General features: G+C 37.8%; 2 pseudogenes; both read left to right on the forward strand.

Moving 5' to 3' along the window:
- The first annotated feature begins 6,330 nt into the window (after nt 1–6,330).
- Nucleotides 6,331–6,599, forward strand: LOC107182428 (annotated as a pseudogene).
- A 1,122-nt stretch (nt 6,600–7,721) lies between these two features.
- On the forward strand, nt 7,722–8,635 carry LOC102762799 (annotated as a pseudogene).
- The last annotated feature ends 471 nt before the right edge of the window (nt 8,636–9,106 follow it).

Here is a 9,106-nt window from a genome sequence, read left to right on the forward strand (position 1 = left end):
TCAACCAGCGATCTTCCGGACGTCCAACTTCCTTCTGGACAAAGCCATGGTGGTGGGTGCCGAGGCAGAGGCAGTTAGGGGCAATCAGGCCATCAGGGGATGGTAATTGGGGGAGAGATCAGGCTGGTAGGGGAGGGCAGTTGCGGGCAAAATCAGGCCTGCAGGGGAGGGCAATTGGAGATTAGATCAGGCTTGCAAGGGAGGACAGTTGAGGGTGAGCTCAGGCCTTCATGGGAGGGCAGTTAGGGGCGATCAGGCAGGCAGGCTGAGGCAGTTAGGGCAATCAGGCCAGCAGGCATACGGGTTAGAGGCAATCAGGCAGGCAGGCAGGTGAGTGGTTAGGAGCCAGCAATCCCAGATTGCAAGAGGGAAGTCTGACCGCTGGTTTACTGGCAGTCAGACATCCCCCAAGGGGTCCCCAATTGGAGAGGGTGCAGGCTGGGATGAGGGAACAACCCCCTCCTGCACAAATTTCATGCACCGGGCCAACTAGTCACCTAATAATAAACAAATTTATCTCAGGAATGTGAGGTTGACTTAATACACAAAAACCAATCATTACATTTTCTTGTATTTAGAGAAGAAATGGGAAAAATATGGTCATATCAATACATAGAAAAAAGCATTTTACAAAATCAAACACGCTTTTATGATAAAAACTTTGAAACTGCTAAAAGGCAGCTATGAAAATTCTCCATTTAACATGACATTTAACAGTGCTTTCCTCTTAAAGTCAGGGACAAAACTTTTACCATTATTATTCAAGAATGTCCTGGAGGTCTAGATTGGCCAATCAGTCAAGAAAGTAAAATAAAGTGACACAAGATTTAAAAGAAAGAATTAAATTCAATTCTATTCACAGGTGACATATCTTATATACAGAAAATCCTAAGGAATCCACACACAAAAACATATAAAAATAATGTCTTCAGCAAGTTTACAGAATACAAATCTATAGACAAAACCCACTATATTTCCATACCCTGGCAATGAGTAACCTGAAAATTAATATTTTAAAAGTAATTTTATTACAATTACATTATTATTTTTAGATAAATGTATTGAGGTAACATTGTCAATAACATTATATATGTTTCAGGTGTACAAGTCTATAATACATCATCTGTATATTACATTGTGTGATCACCATCCAATGTGATAGTCCTTCTGTCACCTTATTTGACCCCATTTACCCTCTTCATCCTCTTCTCATCACCTTTTCCCAGTGAAATAACAAGTGTTGGGGAGGATGTGGAGAAGGCCTTTGTATAATGCTGGTGGGAACATGAATTAGTGCAGCCTCTATGGAAAACAATATGGAGGTTCTTCAAAAAAGTTGAGAATAGACCTACCATATGACCCAGCCATCCCTCTTCATGCCAACCTAGCAAAATTGAAAATACATATTTATAAAGATATATGTACCCCCATATTCATTGCAGCATTATTCAAAACAGCTGAAACAGGAAAACAATGTAAGAATCCTTTGAGGGATGATGTATAAAGAAGATGTGGTACTGCCTTTTATGAGATTTATAGAACTTTCATCCCAAACAATAGAATGCACATTCTTCTCCAGTGCACATGAAACATTCTCAAGAATAAGCCATATGTTAAGGCATAAAACTAGCCTCAAGAATTTAAGAACATTGAAATGATACAAGTATATCCTTTAACCACAAAGCTTTGATACTGTAAATTAACTATAAAAAGTAAATTGAAAAATGCAATAAATATATGAAATTAAGCAACATATTACTAAAAAAAACTGAGTCAAAAAAGAAATAAAAGGTGAGATTAAACTATACATAGAGACAAATGAGAATGACAGTATGAAATATACAAATTTTGGGGATATAACGAAAGTAGTAATAAGAGGGAAGTTTATATCATTACAGGACTACCTCAAGAAACAAGAAAAATATCAAATAAACAACCTAACATTTCACCTTAAAGAACTAGAAAAAGCAAATAGTCTGTAGAAGGTTGAAAGTAATAAAAATTAGAGCAAAATTAAACCAAAAAGACAATAGAAAAATTAATGTAAGAAAGAGCTGTTTACAAAAACCAAACACTATTAATAAAGTTGAGAAAGCTCTGGCTAGACTCACTATGGACAAAACAGAAAAGATTCTAATATAATAAAAAATGAAAGAGAAGTTACAATAGATAACACAAAAATATAAAGGACTATACAAGAATACTATGAAAGCCTATATGCTACCAAATTTAATAACCTAGAAGAAATGGACAAGTTCTTAGAAACATATAACCTCCATAAATGAAAAATTGAAAAAGCTATATAGACTGATCAACATCAGAGAAATTGAAATAGTCATCAAAAACTTCCCAAAAAGTTAAAGTCCAGGACCAAATGGCTTTACCATTAAATTCTACCAAACCTTCAAAGAAGAATTAGTGGGTATACTTCTCAGACTCTTTCAAAAAATTGATGAAGAGGCATTTATTTCCTAATTCATTTTATGAGGCTAACATAACCCTGGTATCAAAACCTGGCAAGGACAACACAAAAATGAAAACTATGGACCAATATCTCTGATGAATATAGACACCAAAATCCTAAACAAACTATTAGCAAATCAAACACAACAATACATTAAAATGATAATAGTATATCACAATTAAGTAGGGTTCTTTCTAGAGACAAAAGGATGTTTTAACATATGCATATTGATCCATTTGATACACCACATTAACGAAATAAAGAATAAAAGTCATATGATCATACCAATAGATGTAGAAAAAGCATTTGACAAGAAACAACATTCATTTGTAACTAAAAAGCACAACAAAATGGCTATTATAAAATGGGTAAAATAAACCATACATAACAAATTCTCAGATAACATCATACTCAATGTCAAAAAAAAACACGACTGAAAGTATTTCCTTTAGCATCAGAATGAAGACAAGGATGCCCACTCTCACCACTGATATTGAGCATAGTAATGGAAGTCCTAGCCAGAATAGTGAGGCAAGGCAAAGAAATAAAGGCATCAAAACTGGAAATAAATGAAATTGTCACATTTTGCAGATGACATGATTCTAAATATGGAAAACCCTAAAGACTCCACCAAAAAACTATTAGAGATAATAAACAAACATAGTAAAGTTGCAGGATACAAAATTAATGTGTAAAAAACTGATACAATTTCAGAAAATAAATGAAAATAAAACCCACCACAATTTAATTTGCAATTGCAACAAAATTATAAAACACCTAGAACTAAATTTAACAAAGGTTGTGGAGATCTACACACTGAAAACTAAAAGACATTATTGAAAGATATTGAAGACACAACGAGATGGAAATATGCTCGTTGTTCATGGGTTGGAAGAATCAACTAGTTAAAATGGCCATATTACCTAAAACAATATACAGACTTAATTCAATCCCCATAAAAATCCCAATGTCATTTTTCAAACAAATAGAAAAAAAATCAAATTTGTATGAAACCACAAAAAACCTGAGTTTCCAAAACCAATCCTGAGTAAAAAGAACAAGATGGAGATCTCACATCCCCAATTTAAATAATACCACAAAGTTACAATAGTCAAGATGGTATTGTATTCAGAGAAAAACAGTCACACAGACCATTGTAACAGAGCTGAGAGCCCAGGAATACACCCTCATGTATATGGGCAACTGATTTTTGACAATGTAGTCAAAAACATACAATGGAGAAAAGAGCCTGTTCAATACATAGTGCTGCAAAAATTGAAAAGCCATTGCAAAAGGATGAAACTAGACTGCTATTTGACATCATACACAAAAATTAACACAAAAAGAATAAAAAACATAAGATGAATAAGTTCTGGGGAACTAATGTGCAGCATGGTGATTATAGGCAACACTTCTGCATTATATTCATCAAAGTTGCTAAGAGAATAGATCTTAAGTATTCTCACCACAAAATGAAAATGATAATTATGTGAAGTGATGGAGGTATTTACTAACACACTATGGTAATCATTTCACAATATACGTGTATCCAGTCAATACATTGACACATTAAACTTACACAGTGTTATATGTCATTATGTCTCAAAAAAATTGGAAAAAATAAAACAAATCCCAGAGCTGCTATGGAAGCTCCCTAATGGATAGTGGGTATTGTAGACAACAATAATAAAAGTAAGGTAAGATATACACAAAAGTCTCCTTTTTATACAATCATCCACACTCAATATTCTTTTTTATGTTCAAATGATCTCCTAATTTTGCCAATAGGAGCCCCTTCAAGCTGACTTGAATATTCTTTTGACACCCCCCCCCATTAGTCTTCAAGAATTTATCTTACTTTCTGTTTCAGTTCATCTTGTATTTTCCCTGTTCCCCAGACTGCTTCCAAATTCTTCAGTGAGTGAATCAGAATTTCTTATATTTCTACCAAAAACAAACAAACAAAACAAAACACACAAAAAAACATACTATAACAAAATATACAAAAAAGCAACCAATACCAACTAATACCTTTAATAGGGTACAGTAAAATAATTTGTCAATTCATTAGTTAGGACCCTGGGTGGATTTTTATTATCAAGAATAAATGTTTAAAGTAATGGAACAAAATGTCAGTGGGGTGGGTTCCGGATGACTGGGTCTGCCCCCTAAAGTACAGTGGCAGTCAGGTGTGGAGCACTGGCCGCTGGGTAACCTTTGCCACTGTATGAAGGACTGTTAACACCTTGCTTAGACTCCATTTGAATGGGAGAGGAACACATAGATGGAGACTGGAAGATGCAGGGTGCTTATCTCACTTGTACAGATGAGAGAGAAATGCCAGAGGCAGATGGAAACATTTCTGGCCTGAGCAATTAAAACAGCCATAAACCAAGGACAGACAGGGATATTTCAGGCCTGAGCAATGAAAACAGCCGTAAACCAAGGACAAGGGTATCTCTGGCCTGAGCAATTAAAATGACCATGAGTTAGATCAAAAGTAGCCCTGACCTGAGTAGCTGGGAGAGCTATGAGATAAGGCTTTCTCTGCCAGCACAACTGGGAGAAAGCCGTAAGATAAATCAAAAGTGGCCCCAAACTAAACAGATAAAGTGACCAAACTAGGAAAAGTGCAGACGTGGGGGTCCTGGGAGCTGATTACAGGGCTAAGGTCCCAAAAAGGAGGGTCTCCAGCCTATTTAATGCCTCAAGACAAATAAAGCAGCGATCACCCTTCCTAGGGGCCCCTCTGTCCATCCAGGAGGGACAGAGTCTTAGGATTAGGAACTTAGAGAACACCTTTCTTAGGTGGCCCCTCTGTTCCTCTGAACCAAGAGTTTTAGGCTTAGAATTTAGAATTAAGGTTTCAGAGATAGTATTTGCTTGCAGTAGAGTTTCTGTACTTTTCATCTACCACCTTTTGTCCTTGGCTTCATTCTTCAAATCCATCTGGATAAGGATCCGGCAAAGAAATCACGCTGCTCAATCAAACAACCCGAATCAAAAACAAAGCAGGTCAGACGAACCAGAAATTTCTCCTTTTGCTTCAAATGCACTAAAGTTTACATAAATCCCAAGAAATTTTCCAGGAGACAGAAATCTACCATGCTCCTCTAAAAAGAAATATTACACTAACACCTTAGAATCAAGTTCTACTTTTGTATTTACTTAGAAAGTTTCAAATATATAAATAACCCAAAGATTCTAGAGCCATACTCAGGAAGTAAATGAACTTTGGTATCAGAAACATAAGTTTGATTCCCAGCTCTAAGTCTTATAAACTGTGACCCTAGGTGAGTTATTAAATTTCTCTGTACCTCAGTCTGTTCATCTCTTAAGTAGGTTATTGTGGGAGTTAACATGATAATTCATTCAAGTACATTGAACAAAGTTTGGTAAGTGCTCAATAATGGTTAGTTATTGCTTCTGTTGTCTTTTTGCTCTTATCTCCAATGACTTCAATTGCCAATGCTATCTCTATTGGTCAGATTAGGCCAAGTGATTCTTCAGTGACAAATTAACCCAGAATCCCAAACATATGAAAATTATTTCTCACTCAAGTGAAGACCACTATAGGTCTTCGCAACTCTCAGGGCAGCTGCCACCATGCTCTGACTCAACAATTCAGGCTTCTTTAGGTTCTCTGCTATCCAGTAGCCTGGCGTCCACCCTGACCCCAACTCTCCAACCTCAGGCTTGACTGGCTCATCCTCAAGGCTCATACTGGTGTCTGATGGGAAAGCCTGTGATTAAGTAAGAAGTCAAACTTCACTAGAGACATTCAAGCAAAGGTTGAACTGCTTTTCCAGAACAGAAAAGAAAACTCGTGCACCAGAAAGGGTGACTAAAAAATGTAACCAAAGAATATGGCTGCACAACTACCCGAATTCAGTCAGGTGAAACAGCATAAGCAGTTTATTAAAACCTACAATAAACTTACAGAAACCTGATATTTGGACTGTGTAAAGACTTCAAAACAAGAAAACCTGATGAGACCACCTGTTCAGAACACTGTTTTTAGAAGTATTTTTAAATAATAGAAAAAAAAATATCCATGAGATTTCAGGAATGTCATATTCAGCAGAATGAAGCCCTGACAGCCCAATCAGGACTTTTGGCCATCAGAGAAGTCTGATGGATGGAAATGAGGATCATCCAATGTAATCCCCTGAAAGCAATAGCCACGATGTAAACTGTCTGTCATGACTGTTTAGCAAATGCAAACCACTGAAAACACAAAATGTTCTATTTAATAGGAATGATAAAAATAAAAGGTTTATTGTTCAATGAAAATAAGCTGCAGCATTTGTTAAGGCTTTAAGATTCAGCAGCTTTGTCGTTTGATTAGAAACAGATACTGAGGACAGACTGACAGCTATCCGAGGGGGGGTTTTGGGGTGTTGGGTGAAAAAGGTGAAGGATTAAGCAAAAAGAAAAGAAAAACAACACTCATAGACACAGAAAACATTATGGTGATTACCAGAGGGAGAGGGGATGGGAGAGGCAGAAGGTAAAGGAGGGATAAATGGTGATGGAAGTGTAACTGATTCGGGCTGCTGGCTGGAACCTCAGTTCTTCTCATTAAAGCAGAAAGATTTTAAGGTCAACACAAATGAAAGCAAAGCAAAGTGGGGTTTATTGAAGATACACTCCAAATGAGGAGCTGGCCAGTCCAAAGAGACAATGGCCCTAACTCCTGGATTATATGGCTTAAAAGAGGGATTTTCTGGGTGGAGAGACTTTCATTTGCACTCAGGGATCATTGACAGAAAAAAGTTACATAATTATATTTCTTCGGGTCATGCCCTTTCACATGATGCATACAGAAAAACCCACAGGGCGGGTCAACACCACAATGCAAATTTTATTATAATTACTCCAGGGTCACAGTGAGGTCATGTCATTTTCCTCTGAGCTTGCACGTGAATTGGCTGGTTCTGAATCTGCCTGCTGGCGATCTGCTGGCTGCTGAGCCACCCATAGAGAGGTGGCCTGAAGGCAATGTTGGTCCAACCCCTGTCAGGTCCCCAAGGCAGGCCCCACCCTACTGCTCAAGTCTAACTTCCTACCTATCAGAAGGAGACTTGACTGGGTGGTAAACACACAATTCAGTAAATAGATGATGTATATACAATTATATACTTGAAACCTATAGGATTTCATTAAGCAATGTCACCCCAATACATTCAATTAAAAATAAAATGAAATAAAAATAAACTGTTGCCCAGAGTCCTGGAATCCCAGTTGGTCACTAGTCCAGTCCCACAGTTGCCTGCCTCCTCTTTCCTTTCAATATGACAGATACCGCTGTGTCCTTCACCACGGACTTCCTGGCAGGTGGAGTGGCCATAGCCATCTCAAAGACAGTGGTAGCATCCACTGAGGGGGTCAAGCTGCTGCTGCAAGTGCAGCATGCAACAAGCAAATCACCACAAATAAGCTATACAAGGGCATTATAGACTGTGTGCTTCCTGTTCCCAAGGAGCCGGAAGCCCTGTCCTTCTGGAGTGGTAACTGGCCAATGTCATCAGATGCTTCCTCAGCCAGGCTCTCAACTTTGGCTACCAAGATAAATACAAGCAAATCTTCCTGGGTGGTGTAGCCAAGAGAACCCAGTTCTGCCGCTACTTTGCAGGAAATATGGCATCAGGTGTTGGCGCTGGGGCCACCTCATTGTGTTCTTTGTGTACCCATCTAGCAGCTGATGTGAGCAAAGCTGGAGCTGAAAGGGAATCCAAGGCCTCAGTACATGCCTGGTTAAGAGCTACAAATCTGATCGGATTAAGGATTAAGGGTCTGTACCAAGGCTTTAATGTGTCTGTGCAGAATATCACCCACTGAGCTGCCTACTTTGGTATCTATAATACAGCAAAGGGAATGATTCCAGATCCCAAGAACACACATCTTCATCAGCTCGAAGATGGTGCAGTCTGTCACAGCAGTGACTGGGTTGACTTCCTATCTGTTAGAGACTGTTTATGGCCCCATAAGGATGCAGTCAGGCTGCAAAGGAACTGGCATCATACACACAGGCAGCTGGAGTCCTGAAGGAAGATTGCTCATGATGAAGGAGGCAAAACTTTTTTTCAAGGGTGCATGGAACGATGTTCTCAGAAGCATGGCTGGTGCTTTTGTGCTTGTCTTTATGATGAAATCAAGAGGTTCAGATAAATCATGTCCTAGTCTTCCCCCAGCTCACCCATGAACAGGTATGTTGTATTATATAGCATATCTTGAGCATTCCTGACAAACTATTCACTATCACCAAAGTCCACATATGGTATGATTCCACGTATATGACATGTCCAGGATATGAAAATTTATAAAGAGAGAATATAGATTAGTGGGTTGCCAGCAGCTAAGAATGAGAAGAATGTGAGGGATTATTAACTAATGAGTCTGGTGCTTCTTTCTGAAGTGATAAAGATATTCTGAAATTATATAGTAGAGATGGATGCATTACTGTGAATATACTGAAAACCACTGGATTTTATACTTCAAATAGGTGAGTTATATTTTATGTAAACTATCTATCATCTATCTATCTGTCTATCTATCTATCTATCTATCTATCTATCTATATCTATATCTATATCATCTATATCTATATCTATATCTATATCTATATCTATATCTATATCT

The sequence above is a fragment of the Myotis davidii genome, unplaced genomic scaffold (assembly GCF_000327345.1).
Source record: "Myotis davidii unplaced genomic scaffold, ASM32734v1 scaffold294, whole genome shotgun sequence".
Taxonomy (NCBI): domain Eukaryota; kingdom Metazoa; phylum Chordata; class Mammalia; order Chiroptera; family Vespertilionidae; genus Myotis; species Myotis davidii.